Source organism: Bos grunniens, chromosome 6, assembly GCF_055505025.1.
Source record: "Bos grunniens cultivar Pamir isolate PY7600 chromosome 6, Bosgru_T2T1.0, whole genome shotgun sequence".
NCBI lineage: Eukaryota > Metazoa > Chordata > Mammalia > Artiodactyla > Bovidae > Bos > Bos grunniens.
Window position 1 is genome coordinate 17,523,299 of NC_141170.1, and position 20,495 is coordinate 17,543,793.

Genomic DNA, 20,495 nt, shown 5'->3' on the forward strand with positions numbered 1-20,495 from the left:
ATCACATGCTACCTGGTTTACTAATCAACTTCTACACATGATTTATGTTCTTGATTATTCACCTGAAGGTGGAGATCATATTTCAAAGATCTTTGGGTTCCCATTGTACAGAGCTGCAAAATACATTTCTTCTCTCCTACCAACTTTGAGCAATTAGTATTGCTGCCTAGAGTGTCACGTTGAACAACTTGCTTGCACATTGTACAACCTGCTTCCTGTCTCAGCAAAAAAATCAGTTTTTTGATTAATTGGTGATGGTGTGGTGGGTATGATTGTGGAATGATGAAAACAGAAGTTAGAGGAGGGGCAGAAAATGAGAGTACTTATGTGTATGTGTGCTGAACCTGCCAGAGTACTTCAATAGAACTTTGTACATTTTAGAGTTCCATGTTCAATGAAAATAACTCATATAAATGAAAATAATTTGTCTAAAATTTACATCAAAATTACAAACCACTAATTAAAGTGATTATTTTAATTCAGGTTAAACATGCAGAGGAAATGAAGACTTTTAATCTTGTTCCAACAAATTCCTATCCACAAAGAATCCCTGTGGTTGACCCTCTGCATACACGTGTATACTCAGTCAAATCCAACACTTTGTGATCCCATGGATTGTAGCCCACCAGTCTCATCTATATATGGGATTTTCCAGGCAAGAATACTGGAGGGGGTTGCCATTTCCTACCCCAGGGGATCTTCCTGACCCAGGGATCAAACCTGCATCTCTTGAGTCTCCTGCATTGGCAGGTGGATTCTTTTACCACTGAGCCACCTGGGAAGCCCCTTTAGTGGACCCTGGGTTGATCCTCTAGTGAGGGCAAAAATTGATTAACTCTCCAATTCTGGTTAAAGGAATAGATTAGAGATTAAATTGTATTTGGTTCATTTTCTCTGGATAAAATTTCTCAGTGCCTCTAAATATTCTCCTCTTCCTTCAAACTTCCTAAGCAATCTTGGTAAGTAGAGAAAGAAGGGTGGAATGTAGAGCACAGATGTCCTTGAGGGCATTATGGGGCCCCCTGCCTCCAACGCATAGATAGAAATAATGACACGCTAATTCTCAGATGTGTGCTCCCTGCTGTGCACTGTCCTAAAGGGCTATGATGGCCTTCATTCACCTTAACATTATGAGCCGTGTGTGTGTGTGTGTGTGTGTGTGTGTGTGTGTGTGTGTGTGAGTCACTCGGTCGTATCCGACTCTGTGATCCCATAGACAGGCTCCTCTGTCCAAGGGATTCTCCAGGCAAGAGTACTACCTGCCTCTTTTGCTGCGGTTTAGAGTTAGTAATTCATGATTCAGTGTTTTGGCTCTAGAAGCTCTCATACACAGCATCAGTCATTTGTTATTGAGTCTGAGTCCTTGATGGCTGCCCTCCTGAGTCTAAAGCTCCTCCTTCACCTGGCCCCAGGCAGAGTGCTTCATTCTATCCGGTGCTGTTGCAATCACCTTGCCTCCTGAAATGGTCCTGATTTTTAGCCCAGAATTTTTAAACTTTAAAGTATCCATCTGATCAATAGTGTTCCCCCGCTTTAATGTGTGTAGCCTCATTCTGGAGACCCAGATAAGTATTAGTTCAAGAGCCCTAATTTTCTTGAGCTCCCTAATCTTAGCAATCCCCCAAGTTAACTACAACCAAAGCCCCAAAGAGAAACTGAGACATACACAGCTAAATGCTTTAGCATTTTCTTTTCTTTCCAACCTTCATTATCCAAATACCTGGGCCAATCTTAATGGGAAAGAGATTTCTCCTGTTTCCCTCATATCGTATCTTCCTTCTATCAGGAAGACCTGTCATAGAAGGATAGAGTGTATTCTTTACACTGTTAGAGAAAACTGTGAAGAGAGTCCTTGAAACTTAATTTGCTAAAGCAGGGAATAAAGGAATTATGAAAACTCATTTTCAAGGCTACGGCAAGATCTGAAAGGCTAACATGTGGTGTGATTTTTATTTTGCATATCAAAAGATGAATATCAACTAAATCTTTCTCCTTGTATTCTACACCATCAGTTCCTAAAATAGTCCCGGGCAATGTCTACCCCTGGGGAAGTAGGGCAAAAGTCTTATATGCAAAAAGGTAAAAGAAAAAAGCACAATAGTCATTTTCAAACTACATTCTCATTTTACCTCAATGTCAGTAATACATAAAATAACTAGTGGTTGGTACACTCTGTTATCAGAGGCTGAAGTCAACTGTCTGACTTCCTGAAAGTCCAGTTCATTTCAGTAGTTTATGGCTAAGTAAACTCTAACTTCAGGCTATCATTCTATAACTGCCTATTACTAGTCATAGAAGAGAATAGACAATCTGGTATGAATAAGTAGTATAAATTTCACCATAATTCAAAATCATGATAGAAAAATATATATGCCCTCATGATGTTAATCATTAGTTTCATTTTTATAATATTTCATTGAATCAATTGAGATGTTAATATTCTCAGCCCACAAAATAATATGGCAGTGTTCCACTTTCAGAGCATACTGATCTTAGTTCCTCTCCCCACTCCTAACTGAGGCCTACTGCTAAAATTATATAAAACTGTATTGCATAAATCCAACCAGATTAGGAATTTTCCTGGGTCTTTATTCATGTACTATTTATGAAGATGAAGAGGCAGAAAGTCAAGAGTCTCTTGATGAGGATGAAAGAGGAGAGTGAAAAAGTTGACTTAAAACCAGCATTCAAAAAACTAAGATCGTGGCATGTGATTGTGCCATCAGTTCATGGCAAATAGATGGGGAAAAAGTGGAAACAAACTAAGATCGTGGCATGTGATTGTGCCATCAGTTCATGGCAAATAGATGGGGAAAAAGTGGAAACAGTGGCAGATTTCTTTTCTTGGGCTCCAAAATCACTGGGGATGGTGACTGCAGCCACAAAATTAAAAGACACTTCCTCCTTGGAAGGAAAGCTATGACAAATCTAGAAAGCATATTAAAAAGCAGAGACATCATTTTGCCTACAGAGGTCCCTATAGTCAAAGCTATGGTTTTTCCAGTAGTCATGAGGATGTGAAATTTGGATCATAAAGAAGGCTGAACACTGAAGATTTTATGTTCTCAAACTGTGGTGCTGTAGGAGACTCCTGAAAGTCTCTTGGACAGCAAGGAGATCATACTAGTCAATCCTAAAGGAAATCAACCCTGAGTACTCATTGGAAGGACTGATACTGATGCTGAAGCTGAAGTTCCAATACTTTGGCCACCTGACACAAAGAGCCAATTCATTGGAAAAGACCCTAATGCTGGGAAAGACTGAGGGCAGGAGAAGAGGGCAACAGAGGATGAGATGGTTGGATAGCATCAGCAACTCAATGGAATTGAGTTTGAACAAACTCCAGAAGATGATAAAGGACAGGGAAGCCTGGGATGCTGAAGTCCATGGGATTGCAAAGAGTCAGACATGACTTAGCAACTGAACAACAGCAATTTATGAAGATGGAAACAAATGATGTTCAAATAAATCTAAAGTGTTTGGCGCTCAGTCATGTCTGACTCTTTGCAACTCCATGAACTGCCCACCAGGCTCCTCTGTCTATGGGGTTTCCCAGGCAAGAGTACTGGAGTGGGTTGCTGTTTCCTTCTCCAGGGGATCTTCCTGACCCAGAGATCAAACTCAGGTCTCCCACATTGTGGGCAGATTCTTTACCTCTGAGCCAGCAAGGAAGTCCTAAATAAATCTAACTAGATTTTAAATATATATATGAGTCAAAACTCTTTTATCATTTTTTTTAATGCCTAGATCTTTAAGTAAAATATATAGCCAGTTCTTAAAGGATCTCAGTCATGTTTCTAAGCCTTGTCATTTGACCAAACTGGTTTTGGATTCAGTGACTGTCCAATTGATGAGTTGATGCCTATTGATGGCCTCTTTCAAATAAGAAAGCACATATTGCTCCTCAGCTAGAAAAACTACCCAGTGCTTTATTCATTCATGCTGTGTTTCACTTACTTCATCCAAAGAGGGCTGGATCAGACATTGTGCTTCACTCAGTTGGTTTTAAACAACAACAAAAGTAAGGCACTGGATTTCTGCCTCTCATCATGACAGAGCAAAGGGAAATGGACATAGGCCCTCACAAGTGAATAACTAGAAAACTGGACAAAAAAAGTTAAAAAAAGTATGTTGAGACATTAGACAGCAGGCAACAGGGGATCCTGAATCCTTCAAGAAAAGGAAACAAATGAGGTGGTCCCCACAACTTTCTCAGCTTTCTACCTGGAGACGCTATTCAGGCCATGGTGCACGGAGAAGGATCTGGATCAAAACAAAAACACGTCACTGAGTTGATAAGATAGACATGTGAGTCAGTGAGCTGGGTGCTTGGAATTTGAAGGGTAGAGTTTTAGAGAGGAAAGTTTGAGAGACTCAGAGCTCCAGAAATATACACAGCAGTCCCTTCCACTCTTGCTGAATATAAAGTCATGATGCATAGTTTAGAAACCCACAAGTCAGGATAAAAAGCAAAGTGTGGGGCTGAGCTATGAATAAGAGCTTATATGAGCCTGGGAGATATTTGAGTTCATACTAGCTGGAGAGTAGAGTCCTTCTTGAACACCTAGGCATTCAAGAGAAACCCTAGAAGGAAAATGCCTCAGTAGTATGTCTAAACTAGGCATTGATGAAAAGCTGTTCGAAATGCAAGGGCCAGTATTACTACAATAACAAAACTGAAGATTATAAGAAAACTTCAGATCATTAGTTCTCATTAACACAGATGAAAATATCTTTTAAAAGTATATGTATACCTATGGCTAATTAATGTTGAGGTTTGACAGAAAACAGCAAAATTTTGTAAAGCAATTATGCTTCAATAAATAAAAATTAATTTTTAAAAGTATATTTGAATAAAACTAAAAATAATTAAAAAGGATAAAATCATAACTAAATGGATTTAATCCCAGGAGTGTAAGCATGGGTTAATATTTGAAAATCAACAGATGTATTTCAGTATATAAGCAGGAATATATATATAAATATTTATATATATATAAGAATTTGGAAAACTCAGCAGTGGCCACAGGACTGAAAAAGGTCAGTTTTCATTCCAATCCCAAAGGAAGGCAATGCCAAAGAATGCTCAAACTACTGCACAATTGTACTCATCTCACACACTAGTAAAGTAATGCTCAAAATTCTCCAAGCCAGGCTTCAGCAATATGTGAACCATGAAATTCCAGATGTTCAAGCTGGTTTTAGAAAAGGCAGAGGAACCAGAAATCAAATTACCAACATCTGCTGGATCATGGAAAAAGCAAGAGAGTTCCAGAAAAACATCTGTTTCTGCTTTATTGACTATGCCAAAGCCTTTGACTGTGTGGATCACAATAAACTGTGGAAAATTCTGAAAGAGATGGGAATACCAGACCACCTGACCTGCCTCTTGAGAAATCTGTATGCAGGTCAGGAAGCAACAGTTAGAACTGGACATGGAACAACAGACTGGTTCCAAATAGGAAAAGGAGTACGTCAAGGCTGTATATTGTCACCCTGCTTATTTAACTTCTATGCAGAGTACATCATGAGAAACGCTGGGCTGGAAGAAGCACAAGCTGGAATCAAGATTGCTGGGAGAAATATCAATAACCTCAGATATGCAGATGACACCACCCTTATGGCAGAAAGTGAAGAGGAACTAAAAAGCCTCTTGATGAAGGTGAAAGTGGAGAGTGAAAAAGTTGGCTGAAAGCTCAACATTCAGAAAATGAAGATCATGGAATCTGGTCCCATCACTTCATGGGAAATAGATGGGGAAACAGCAGAAACAGTGTCAGACTTTCTTTTTGGGCTCCAAAATCACTGCAGATGGTGACTGCAGCCATGAAATTAAAAGACGCTTACTTCTTGGAAGGAAAGTTATGACCAACCTAGATAGCATATTGAAAAGCAGAGACATTACTTTGCCAACAAAGGTTCGTCTAGTCAAGGCTATGGTTTTTCCAGTGGTCATGTATGGATGTGAGAGTTGGATGGATGTGAGAGTTGGACTGTGAAGAAAGCTGAGTGCCAAAGAATTGATGCTTTTGAACTGTGGTGTTGGAGAAGACTCTTGAGAGTCCCTTGGACTGCAAGGAGATCCAACCAGTCCATTCTAAAGATCAGTCCTGGGTGTTCTTTGGCAGGAATGATGCTAAAGCTGAAACTCCAGTACTTTGGTCACCTCATGCGAAGAGTTGACTCATTGGAAAAGACTCTGATGCTGGGAGGGATTGGGGGCAGGAGGAGAAGGGGACGACAGAGTATGAGATGGCTGAATGGCATCACCGACTCGATGGACGTGAGTCTGAGTGAACTCCAGGAGTTGGTGATGGACAGGGAGGCCTGGCGTGCTGCATTTCATGGGGTTACAAAGAGTCGGACATGACTGAGTGACTGAACTGAACTGAACTGAAAGACAAACTACCTAACTCAAAAGCAGGCAAATATAAATTACCAGTAAACATTTGAATATATGTTCAAAATTATTTGCCTTCAGAGAAATGCTGATTTAAAAACACAATAATATATCATTACATATTAGAATTACTAAAAATTAAAATATTGGTAATTTTAAATATTGTGAAGGAGGTGAAGCAACTGGAAATTTCACACATTTCTGGAAGCATAAAATGGTACAGTTATACAATTACTTTAGAAAGTAATAAACAGTTTTTTTCATAAGATTAAACACCAGGTATTTACTCAAGACAAATAAAACCTGGTGTCCACACAAAGAATTATATAGGCATATTATATAGAAGGTTTATTTGCAGTGGTAAACTTGAAGTAACTCAAATATTCATCAATATTAATTAGTGAATAGGTGAACAAATTTCAGTATAGCCATAAAATTGAATACCACCCAACAATAAACAGGAAGAAGCTATTGATTCACACATGGATGATTCTCAAAAATAGGCCAAGAAAAAGAAGCTGGACACAAAAGAGTATGCATTCTATGGTCCCATTTAAAGAGAGTTCTACAAAAGGTAAATTTAATCTATAGTGATTAGTTATAGTGGTTGACTAGAGCTTAAAGCAGAAATACAACTGAAAATGTTCATGAAAGAATGAGGTGATGTAAATGTTCTCAAGGCTGATTTTGGTGGTGGTCGCACCAGTGTATGCATTTTTCACTCATCTAATCATGAACTTAAAATTAGTGGATTTTATTGTGTATATAAATCATATCTTTAAAAAGTTGATTTAAAAAAAATCAAAGGGAAAAAGTAATTCACTACCTTTTTTGTGCTTTTTCTGAGTCATATTGTACATTCAAATCATTAGATATTTGCTCAACCTTGAATATGATACCCTGATAGTCTATAATTAATAGAAATCTACACATAACACTACTATTCCTTTAAATCATTGCCCTGTGAACTCTAGATATTCACGTGGTACCTTCTAATAGCATCACCAGCTTCTAGATAGTTTTGAAACTGCCTTAAAATGATGACATTAGCACAGTCAAATGAGAGCCATAGGCAGATCAGTAAAAGACCTGAAATTAGCTATGAGCTCTATTGCATAGCTATGGAGAAATACTTAGGATACAATAAATGATGCAATAATGGATGTGCCACTTTTTACTTATTGTTTGCTGTAAGTAAAACTCAGGAAAATGGAGACAGGATAAAAACATAAATGTAACTCCCTAACTACTTACTCCCGAAATGAATAAAAATTTATAATTTCAACTTGGCAAAGAAGTTTGTAGGATTCTTATTGACTGTGCATTACTAAAACCAAGTAATACAAGTGGCAGTGTCAGGGTGTTAGTAAAACAGTCAGTAGGAAGGAGATGAATTATCATCTTTCTTGTATTAGAGTTCTAAGAGATTTGGCAAAAAAACTTCTTCCAGAAAAAAAAAAGCAAATGTTTTAAAGTTAAAAATTTTAATTCCCTTGAATATATTTGAACTTATTAAATTAACATATTTAATTAGAAGCTATCAACATCATTTTCTTAGTACTGAGATTAAAAAAAAACTATATTTACACCTGCTCAGTTCAGTTCAGTCACTCAGTCGTGTCCGACTCTTTGTGACCCCATGAATCGCAGCACGCCAGGCCTCCTTGTCCATCACCAACTCCTGGAGTTCACTCAAACTCATGTCCATCGAGTCGGTGATGCCATCCAGCCATCTCATCCTCTGTCATCCCCTTCTCCTGCCCCAATCCCTCCCAGCATCAGGGTCTTTTCCAATGAGTCAACTCTTCGCATGAGGTGGCCAAAGTATTGGAGTTTCAGCTTTAGCATCATTCCTGCCAAAGAACACCCAGGACTGATCTCCTTTAGCGCGGACTGGTTGGATCTCCTTGCAGTCCAAGGGACTCTCAAGAGTCGTCTCCAACACCACAGTTCAAAAGCATCAATTCTTCGGCACTCAGCTTTTTTCACAGTCCAACTCTCACATCCATACATGACCACTGGAAAAACCATAGCCTTGACTAGACGGACCTTTGTTGGCAAAGTAATGTCTCTGCTTTTGAATATGCTATCTAGGTTGGTCATAACTTTTCTTCCAAGGAGTAAGCGTCTTTTAATTTCATGGCTGCAATCACCATCTACAGTGATTTTGGAGCCCAGAAAAATAAAGATTCATGTTGATGTATGGCAAAACCAATACAATATTGTAAATTAATTAGCCTCCAATTAAAATAAATAAATTTATATTAAAAAAAACAACAAACAAACAAAAAAATAAAGTCTGACCCTGTTTCCACTGTTTCCCCATCTATTTCCCACAAAATGATGGGACCAGATGCCATAATCTTCGTTTTCTGAATGTTGAGCTTTAGGCCAACTTTTTCACACTCTCCTCTTTCACTTTCGTCAAGAGGCTTTTTAGTTTTTCTTTCCTTTCTGCCATAAGGGTGGTGTCATCTGCATATCTGAGGTTATTGATATTTCTCCCAGCAATCTTGATTCCAGCTTGTGCTTCTTCCAGCCCAGCGTTTCTCATGATGTACTCTGCATAGAAGTTAAATAAGCAGGGTGACAATATACAGCCTTGACGTACTCCTTTTCCTATTTGGAACCAGTCTGTTGTTCCATGTCCAGTTCTAACTGTTGCTTCCTGACCTGCATACAGATTTCTCAAGAGGCAGGTCAGGTGGTCTGGTATTCCCATCTCTTTCAGAATTTTCCACAGTTTATTGTGATCCACACAGTGGAAGACATGAGTAAAATGATCTTAAATGATCTTTTCAAATGCAACCTGAAAAAAGCACCCTATCATCCTCTTTGACAGTTTAAATATGAAAAATATTTTTCTGGAACAAGCATGGCTACTTTCAACGTCTGAGAGGCATTACAGGAAAAGTTTCAGTTAATTCTCTACAGCTGAATTTTCTTTCTACCACATAAATTTTTATGTGATAAGATACTTCTATGGCCTTCCCACTGCCTCTAGGATAAGTTTTAAATTTTTGCTATGGCATACATGACCATTTATACTCTAACTCCATCCTAATTTTTTGTCATTGTTGTTAATCATCAAGTTGTGTCCAACTCTTTGTGACCCCATGGACTGTAGCCTGCCAGGGTCCTCTGTCCTTGGTATTTCCCAGGCAGGAATACTGGAGTGGGTTGCCATTACCTTCTCCAGGGCATCTTCCGAAACCAGGCATCAAACCAGCATCTCCTGCTTTGGCAGGCGGGTTCTTTATCACCAAGCCACCAGGGAAACTCATCCTACTTTACCATCCACATATTTCATCACCCAACCAGTCTCTGCTTTCCCTAAAAACTAAACCAACCCTCATTCACAAAAATCCAGTGTGCTCTGCATCTCTATCCTTTGTACATATTATTCCCTTTTTGTATCTGTTCTTGGTATGTGTCATTCTGCAAGGCTAAGCTCACATACTGCCTCCTGGAAAGCCTAACTTGGTTCTCTGTGGTTCTCCAGGTCTCTGGTAAGTAACTTTATTACAGAAGGTGTCAGAAGACACTCTTAATTTTGTGTGCTTGCCTCCTTGATTGTATTAGAAAAAAATTTTCAGAGCTGGAACTATAGTCTATTAATTCTCATTACTTTGTTTCTTAATTATTACATACCCTATTCCTTGTATGGTCACTGTGAAGAGTGGAAACACAATAAAGTCTAAAGAATATAACTTTACTGGTCTTTTATGTTTTTTTGTTTTTGTTTTTGCTATAAGTGAAGTTATTTTGTTGTGCTTCTTTTTCCTTTGTTTTTCCTCTCTCACCTCACTCATTCCTCTTTAGTGTTATGGGATGTTTTTTGCTTGTTTTGTTTTACTTTCTTTAATTAAAAAAATTTTTTTTATTGAAGTATAGTTGATATAATGTTGTGCCAATCTGTCCTGTACAGAAAAATAATTCAGTTATACACATACATGTTTCATTTTTTATATTCTTTTCTATTATGGTTTATCATAGGAGACTGAATGTAGTTCCCTGTGCTTGTTGTTTATCCATCCTACATATAATAGTTTACATCTGCTAACGCCAAATTCCCAGTCATTTCTTCCTCTACCCCCTCTCCTTGTGTTTTTTCAAGGCTGATAAAATATGCTTAATTTTAAAAGTAAGGGTTTTAAGACCTTCTGAGAAAGAAAAAAAAAAAGTCCTTACTTGCAAAGTAGTGATAAAGAGGCTTAGATAATTACTACTATGGGAAATTCCTCAAAGGGCATGTACCTTGGAGAAAGGGTCAACATAATTAAAAGGCAATGTTCTATGTATAAAATGCTAAGTATGCAAAATCTCCAATAGTTTTCCCTCATGCCTCAGACTTACAGCACATGTTTCCCCCCAGATTTAAGAAGTTTCCACTGATTTTACAAGGTTTCTACATCCTTACATAAGTGTCTTTTTTTACACATTCAGCCTTCTCAATATTTTGTACATAGAGTAACATAAGATTACACTGATAATTGCAATCACATAAAATTTTCCCAAACAGCTTGATTCTCTAAAGTGAAATTGAAAGTCGCTCAGGCAATGGCACCCCACTCCAGTACTCTTGCCTGGAAAATCCCATGGATGGAGGAGCCTGGTAGGCTGTAGTTCATGGGGTCGCTAAGAGTCGAACACGACTGAGCAACTTCCCTTTCACTTTTCACTTTCATGCATTGGAGAAGGAAATGGCAACCCACTCCAGTGTTCTTGCCTGGAGAATCCCAGGGACAGCGGAGCCTGGTGGGCTTCTGTCTATGGGGTCGCACAGAGTCGGACATGACTGAAGAGACTTAGCAGCAGCAGCAGCAGTCACATCTGACTCTTTGCGACCCCATGGACTATCCAGTTCACAGAATTCTCCAGGTCAGAATACTGGAGTGGGTAGCCCTTCCCTTCTCCAAGGTGTCTTGCCAACCCAGAGACTGAACCCAGGTCTCCCACATTGCAGGTGGATTCTTTACCAGCTGAGCCACAAGGGAAGTCCAGTATGGTCTACAGCCATACCACCCTGAACGTGCCAGATCTCATCTGATTCTCTAAGTTCCATTTCAATTCATAGGTGTTTGAGCTTATTGCTGACCTCTACTTCTGATGCAAATGAGCTCCTCCTTTTGAATATTACTATATAAATTATTCAACAAATCCCCATGCCTTACATGTATTATTTAACTTCAAAAAGTTGTTAGGAGCTAAAATTTCCTTCAAAAACCACCTGTTTTAAAGATGAGCACCAGCTGCAGTCTTATGAAATCCAGAGATGTCTGAAAATTGTAAAGGGCTTTAGTACAACAAAATTCAAGCAGTGTGTAGAGAAGAGGAGATCTGACCTGTATTTGACAGGGCTGGGCTTTCTTGAAACAATCAATAATTATTGCCTGAGCCTCCAGGAACTGAATTGCCCACATGAGTAGAAGGATCTGCCAACAGAGCAGATAATGGTGTTGGGTCCTACCAGTCTTCACATTTCAAAAGAGAATCTCAAGAGTCAAGATGCCTCTGAGGATTGAGGAGGAGGTGAACAGTTTGATTTCTAGGAGCCATCAGAGAAGAAGGGCCTTTAGGAGAATTTCTATTCCAGCCTCCTATACCTTCGCTCTCAGCAGTGGGTGAGAATGAGTATACATCTATGTCCTCCTAATTACTGAGAAGGGTCAAAAGAGAAAAGAGAAGAATAATTACCTAAAAATCATATCATTTGGCAAATAGCACACAGTGCTGAAAGTGCACATAAATACAAACACTCAAGACAAATTTTATATGTATGTATAAATATTGGAGGAAATATGTGAATTCAAATGTGCATGGACAAGACTAGACCTTCTTGGAAATAATGATGGCTGTTCTAATTGATGAAGGGCTATTACCGGGAAATGAATTAAACCAGTTCTATGCAGTTCTGAAGGCCTCTCAGGTGGCTCAGTGGTAAAGAATCCTCCTGCAATGCCAGAGATGTGGGTTTGATCCCTGGGTCAGGAATATCCCCTGGAGAAGGAAATGGCAACTCACTCCATTATTCTTGCTTGAGAAATCCCATGAACAGGGGAGCCTGGCATACTATAGGCAATGGGATTGCAAAAGAGTCAGACACAACTTAGTGACTAAACAATGACAAAAATGTAGAGCTGAAGAGTAGAGATAGGATCAAGAGTGAAAATTAAAGGGAAATTAATCTCAATCCTGTGAAAAGAATAACCTTCTAACATATTAAGTAAATTTCCTTTCCTATATTTTTCTCTGAGAACTTTCCATCATCTCTACTGCAGTTTAGTTTCCCTGTTTATGACACTTCTATTAACCTCCTTGTTATTTCCTGATGCTTGAACTTCTTAGAAATTAATTTGGCAATGCAAAAAATTTTCTTCAGGTTCTATAGCAATGCAAGTATATATTAAATCAGTAAGATGGATAGCTGGTTAAAACAAAGATCTGATTAATTTTATGATGTTTTTTATAATGGGTATAATTTTACATTATTCAGTGAATAGTCATCTTTTCCTCTGAGGAAGTATAAAACAATATGTGTCACAAGTATTCAACAGGTGTTCTCAGTAAGTAATTGTGCCCTTGATTTCTTGGCAGTCCACCATGAATGTAAAATTTTTGTAAATAATCAAGAACAATGCCTCCAACTAGTCCCTTGAGAAAATAAATATCATAGCTGCCAACAGCCACCCTTTCTAACCACTGATCTATATTAGAGGATACATCACTGACTCAACAGACATGAACTTGGACAAACTTCAGGAGATAGTGAGAGACAGGGAGGCCTGACATGCTGTAGTCCACAGAGTTGCAAAGAGTCAGCCATGACTTAGCAACTGAACAGCAACAGTAATAGAGACCTATAGATGCTCACATCAAAATATGTACAACTGCACCATTCCAGAGAACCAAAAAGAGGTAAAACTATTACTACATGACAACAAATTCTCTTGTTAACAGACAGCACCCTTGATCCTCTCTCCTAACTGCATAGGATGAAAATCCCTACTACTATGTGGGAAAACATGGTTGTAAAACCACTGATTAACATCTATTTTACCTTAGGTAGAGCTATGGTTCTTTCCCAGTTAACATGTGAAAAAGAATATGAAGAAAACACACAGAGAGTCTCTGTATCTCATCAAGAAGCCCCAGGCCCTTGAGACTGGATCCAGTTCATCTCAGTGAGCCCACATTCCCTTGTGATGTGAAACGGTTACAGTAGCCTTTACACCCACTTCTCTCCATCTCATATCTCTATCTGAGATGAGGCAGAGAGTATCAAAACTATTGTTTGCCATCTGAATTTCTATAGACCCTGAAAAAGATTCCATATAGGAAACAAGGAATTGCCAACCCCATGGCACAGGGGTCTGCTGATACTAAACCAGAGAATCTGACTGATTCCATTTCACGTAATCCACTGATGTTCATTAGGGCTGGTGTTAGACCTGGGTGCATAGTTTGGTGGAGAAAATGTAAACGGCATTGAGAACAGTGCTCATACATGATTTGAGCATAAACCAATTTTGCCCCTTGGCACCTGCTCTAACATCTCACAGAATATGCTTCATGAAATACTTCATGGAAAACAGTTTCATGCATACACACTTAGGCACATGCACACTCATATTTCTAAATAGTACCAATAGTACCCTAATGTATGGGAGTCTAATGACATTTTATGGATACACAAATCTTTCTGATAACAAATGCTAAATCACAAGGGCAAGTTAGAAAGATGAAAAAATGTGTGTCAAGCCTGAATAATAAATATTTGCCCTAAAGGCCTAAAATATTTATACTCCTTGAACAAATTAGTCTGAAATCTGACTCAAGGAAAAACTAGAAAATGCAGGCAAATGTTTATGTCCTCCAATTTTTTACTTGCAATGTTATTTATAGTAATTAAAAAAAAAAAAAAAAAAACTAGGAGTAACATAAATATCCAAAAATAGGGGAATCAAATACATTTATGATAACTCCATTTACTCAGACTCAGTGATTAACAATTATCTTTCCTTTCCTATAATGTGGAAAGAAGTTTCTGATATAATGTTTGGGGGAAAATCAGCAGGATTCAGCATGGTACAGAGGGTATAATCTCAATGTACAAAGGCATGCTACTGCTGCTGCTAAGTCGCTTCAGTCATGTCCGACTCTGTGCGACCCCATAGACGGCAGCCCACCAGGCTCCCCCGTCCCTGGGATTCTCCAGGCAAAAACACTGCAGTGGGTTGCCATTTCCTTCTCCAATGCATGAAAGTGAAAAGTGAAAGTGAAGTCGTTCAGTCGTGTCCGACTCCCAGAGACCCCATGGACTGCAGCCTGCCAGGATCCTCAGTCCGTGGGACTTTCCAGGCAAGAGTCCTGGAGTGGGGTGCCACTGCCTTCTCCGGTACAAAGACGTAGGCACACATAAAAGGGCTGAGCAGAAACATATCAACATGATAAAGTATTTCTAAAGAGTGAGATAATGCATAAGTGCTCTTTTCTTCTTTATACATTCTGGTATTGGTAAAAAAAAAAAAAAATTCCACAGTTGGCAAATCTTGTTTTTATTGGCAGGAAACAAAAACAAACTTTACTTCCTTATAAAGTTGTCAGTAACTATTTCCTGGAGAAGTCACTCTCTGGGCTTTTTATCTTGAAGCAATGCTGCTTCTCTAATGACATTTCCCCCAAATTTAATTAGTGATTATGGAAATGAGAGAAAAAACAGTTAAACTGAAGAATATGATCTCCTCAAACATCTTTTATTTAAAACGAGTTTTGATTGTCATGACACCTCTGGGGTAACTTGACCATTCAGGAGAAGAAATTTTCCTCCCGGAGCAGTGAAAGACAATCCCAGGCTTTACCTCTTGGGATCTTTGGCTTCCTCTCACCTCCTTCAAGATGTCAATCAAGCTCCTGATAGTCTTGGTAACACTGACTGTAAAGCAGACCATTATTAGTTTGTCTTGCCAGCCCTGAGAACGGTAGGCTCTCTGGGAATTGAAGAGCAATGTGGTTGCTAGGCACTGCTGGTCTCAGATGTACGACTTCATTAACTCCACGTTACACAAGACTTAGAAATAGAGCCCTGGAAAGCGGGAATAGGCGTCCAAGTTACAGTCTCTTTTCAGCCAGTGTGCAAGGATTTTTCCTAAACTGAATGGAGGAAAAGAAGCTTCTATGCAACAAATTGGACAAACATGTATCTAAAAATAGTACAACAATTAGAAAATACGTTGATGTCTCCCCCAACTGCCGCTGTTTCTTCCCGCCTTCCGTGAGCCATGACACAACTGTTGTGTGATTGTGTGTGTCTGTCTGAAATTAATGGTTCAGCGCAATGTATGTGAAGTCTAATTTTTGGGTTTATCAGTTTCAAAAAGTGTTTATTTCATAAACTATTTGAGGATCTATTACGTGGACAACACTGGATTTTAGGTGAAACCAAGGAAATAGGAAATAGACCAACGAACCATGGTTCACACGCAGTCAGGGAAACCACCAAATTCCCCTTTTGGTCAAAGAACAGTACAACAAAAATGTCACTTCTAAATGCGTGTGTCTCTTCAGCATACTTTTCCTCCTTATCTTTCTTCATTATTTTTTCAAAAAAATAATTGGTCTCATCAAAAATACATAATAAACAGAAATGAATTATTCTAGGAGCTATATACAAAAGCTACAAAAATGATTGAGAAGAGAGAGAGATGAAAAATCCATACAGAGATGAAGACTTTAGTCAATAATTCGTCAATTATTTAAAAAATAATTTTAAAGTAACTTAAAAGTAATTTTAAAATAAAGCATAAGATTTTAAGATGAAAAATTGAGCTGATGGTGCTCAAAAAATAGAGGAAGAAAACTAGGGACAAAGAAGTAAGCATAAAAAAAATCACAAAATAGAAATGATCAAGAATATGATAGATAGGAAAAGAAATAAAGTTCTCTGATACATACCTAGTGTTCATAATGCAGAAAACAGAACAAGTGGAACGGGGGAAATATTCAAATATATCATAGAGGAAAACGTTATTGAGGTAAAAATTAAAACTGAAGATTGAAATGGCTCTTCAAGTACCAGGGGAAAAAAGCAGATAGTTATCAAAATTAGGATGAGTCCTTGGGAAATCCGACAAAAATATTTTATGCAAAATGAGCAACATCAAGATATATTTAGAGAAAGGCACACGATTACAAAGATTAAAAAACGAATCATAAGGGACTTGGGGGGGAAAAAGGCAAGGTGCATGTAAACCAAGCAAGGAAGTAGGAGAAAGCACGAACTTGACAATTAATTTCTCCACTTTTTACGGTGCTGTCTAAAATGGAAACGTAGTTAAACATAAATAAAGACAGAAACGAATGCTCTAACTTTGATTTCTTTAGTTTTGATTTCTTTAGTTTTAGGGAGATTTTTAAAGACCCAATCAATCTTACTTGTGGTAGAGAAACATTTACCTGAAGTCTTTCCTTCAGATGATTTTGCAAAGCCTTTTTTTTTAGAGGATTGCACTTTTGTTAAATGAAATTAAAATTAAAGCTTAAAAATTGAAGGTAGTCTACTGTTGGACTTGCCAGTTGGTGCTAGTGGTAAAGAACTCACCTGCCAATGCAGGAGAGAGATGTAAGAAACGCGGGTTCAATCCCTGGATTGGGACAATCCCCTGGAGGAAGGCACGGCAACCCACTCCGGAATTTTTGCCTGGAGAATTCCATCGACAGAGGAACCTGACAGGCTATGGCCCGTAGGGTCCAAAGAGTCAGCCATGACCGAAGCAACCTGGTGTGCACAGTCAACTACTCTCCATTATTTTCCTAAAATTACCTTTAAAAAACCTGTCTTTCCACATATGGGTTGAAAGATGTTTGAAATGATGCTATCGTATTTGGTTATTTCTGGGTTGTTAAATTTGAAAATGTTCTTTTTAACTTTACTTTCTACCCTGTACTTTTCTATACTGCTTGAATCTGCATCAAAATATGAAAACAGCAGTTGTGTGTTAACAAGTACAGTTAACTTGAAATGCTTTCTTGAGGAAAAATAAACAATTTGTATATATTTAATGCGTCCATCAGTGTCTGCTGACAGGTGTCATGACTGCAGGCAATAGCTAAACTGAGGGCCCTATACAGAGAACATCACTCTAAGAACCACATCACATGAAAGGCATCACGGGAAATTCATGGGTCCACTCTCTATACCTATCAAAAGTGAGGATTACAAATGTTTGCCACATCAATCCTTCTTAGTCAGTCATTTACACAGTACTCTGACGTACCTTGGATCATTTTTGTTTCTTTAGCTACTTTTTTATTCAGGGAACTGAAGCTTCCATAGAAATAGTCACACTTTGACATTAATCCACATTTACAAAAAAAGATTCAGCACAGAGGTTAAAAACTCACAATGAGTTTTTTGATGAGCGCTATTATCTTTTAGTTACATTGTAGATGCCCAAATAGGCATACTTTTCTTAATCTTTAAGCAATTTTCTTGCTTGAGACCCTCAGAATTCTAAGATTGGGGTGACCCTTCACAATGACCTTCCTGTTCTTCACCTCTACTCTTTTCTTCAAACCCCATTCCTATTCACGATCTATGGTGTATGCCATTCAGAATGATCTTTCTAAAAGTCAGATCAGTTTTTCTAACTCTATTCGTAAAATTCTTTAATAAAGACCCAATGCCTGTCCTGTAACATCAAACCCTGTCATGTCATAAAAGGTTTGTTTTATCCTTCTTTTATAAATGAATTTTAGAAGAGAAGAATGCCTCCCCCATAGGATCTTTATTCTTTTCCATCATGGTTTATCACAGGATATTGAAAGAGTTCCCTGTGTTATACAGTAGGACTTGGTCATTTATTTATTCTATATGTAATAGTTTGCATCGGCTAATCCAAAATCCCCAATCTTTCCCTCCTGCTGCAGAAATTGAGACGCACTTTACTTTGTGACACGTCTGTCACAAACGATGCCTCTACTTGACATATTCAGGATGGTAAGAGCTGCTTGTTGAATTTTTTGTACTTTTAGTCATTACACGATCTAACTTCTGTAGTGTGAGTTTTCATTGAGGACAGATTGTTCCTTTGCACAAGGAATAAGCGTGGCCTCTCTCCACCTTTGATTAAATCCACTCCTGAGGAGATGGAGATGGATCTGTTTGATAAATTCAGGGAAACAAACTAGAGTGTGCAACGGTGAGCATCATCTCTCTTCCCCCAGGCTCTAGGCAGTAAGCTGCTCGTGGGAAACATGATCTGCTCCTCTTCTGAGTCTCTGTGTCTTTGTACTGGTCCTTTGATTGGACAAAGAAATCTAATCCAGCAAAACTTCAGAATTAATGAACTTAATTTGGCTACCAAAACTAAAGTCACATGCTCAAGTTAGCCACTATCAAGAAAAAAAAAAAGGAGAGAGAGAAATTATGCCCCTTTGCACCTTTTCCCCTCCTCAACCTTTTCAGAATCCTGATGGGAAGAAGGGTTCTTGTTGTTGTTTTTAGTCACTAAGTCATATCCAACTCTTTTGGGACACCATGGACTGTAGCCCACCAGGCTCTGCTGTCCATGGGATTTCCCAGGCAAGAGTACTAAAGGGGATTGCCATTTCCTTCTGCAGGGCATCTTTCCAACCCAGGGATCGAAGTCACATCTCCTGCATTGGCAGGTGGATTCTTTACCACTGAGCCACCTGGTGGTGGTGTTCAGTCACTGAGTCATATATGACCCTTTGTAACCCCACGGACTGCAACACACTAGGCCTCCCTGTCTCTCACTATCTTCTGGAGTTTGCCCAAGTTCACGTCCATTCAATTGGTGATGTCACCCAAACATCTCACCCTCTGTCGCCCTCTTCTCCTTCTGCTTTCAATTTTCCCACCATCAGGGTTTTTTCCAATGAACTGACTGTTCACATGGGATTTCCTGGGCAAGAATACTGCAGCGGATTGCCATTTCTTTCTCCGGGGAATCTTCCCGGCCCAGGGATCGAACCCCAGTCTCCTGCATTGGCAGGCACTGGTAGGCAGATTCTTTACTGCCGAGCCACCGAGAAGGGTACTGTCTACTCAATGTTTCCCCAGTGACCTCAATAAAGCTCATTTAGGCACTGAATAAAAGGTCATTGAGGCATTACACTTTACCAAGTATCATTGATGAGTGCTGTGATATGGATTACATCCTTTGGTCTTACAACCATTTACCTCTCCATAGCCTCAGTCACTCAGCCTTTGGCTCCACAAACCCCTTCAACACCTTGGATCCTCAACATTCATGTGTATCCACTGAGCTTTGTAGGGAAGGGAAGAGTCCCTACTCCAATTTGTAAAATAATAACAAAATGGAAAATTTCAGGATAATCAAGAGACAGAACTGGTAAAGTGTTTTGCATATGCTGACTTTCCTATGGAATGTAGCATTCAAACAATTTTGAGTTATCACATTTACACACTCATTTGAACTTTCCATCCAAACATGAGAAACATCAGTGATGCAAATGGTTCTGGGACCTGAAACTGAAGTTTCTAGCTTGGTAATTAAGGATAGATGACAGAAAGGGGGTTTCCTGACTATAGCTGAGCTATTCTGGACAATTCTTAACCAATAGTTCCTGCTTGGGAGCAAAAAATGTGTTGAATCTTTTTATTTTCCCTGGCATATGATTCAGGGGCCTTGTTAAAAATGATTTACATTTACTTCACCATGATAAAATCCCGCTAGAATTTGATCCATAGAAGAATAACAGTACATTCTTGTTTTGAATTGTTTTGCAAAGAACCTACTCTCTCCCTAAAAAAATTAGAAAAACATACTTATCAAAAGGGTAAGCCAGTGGGATTATTAAAAGAGGAGTTTCCCAAAAAAGGACTCTCATAAAAGGATTTACTGGTTATTTCTTATCCCTTAATATATATTTGGAGACGTATCATAGGAAAGGTGAGAGTTATGTTGGTCTTGTGCATGCTTAGTTCCTCAGTTGTGTCTGACTCTTTGCAACTCTACAAACTGAAGCCAGTCAGGCTCCTCTGTCCATGGGATTCTCCAGGCAAGAATATGGGAGTGGGTTGGATCTTCTCAACCCAGGGATTCTGACC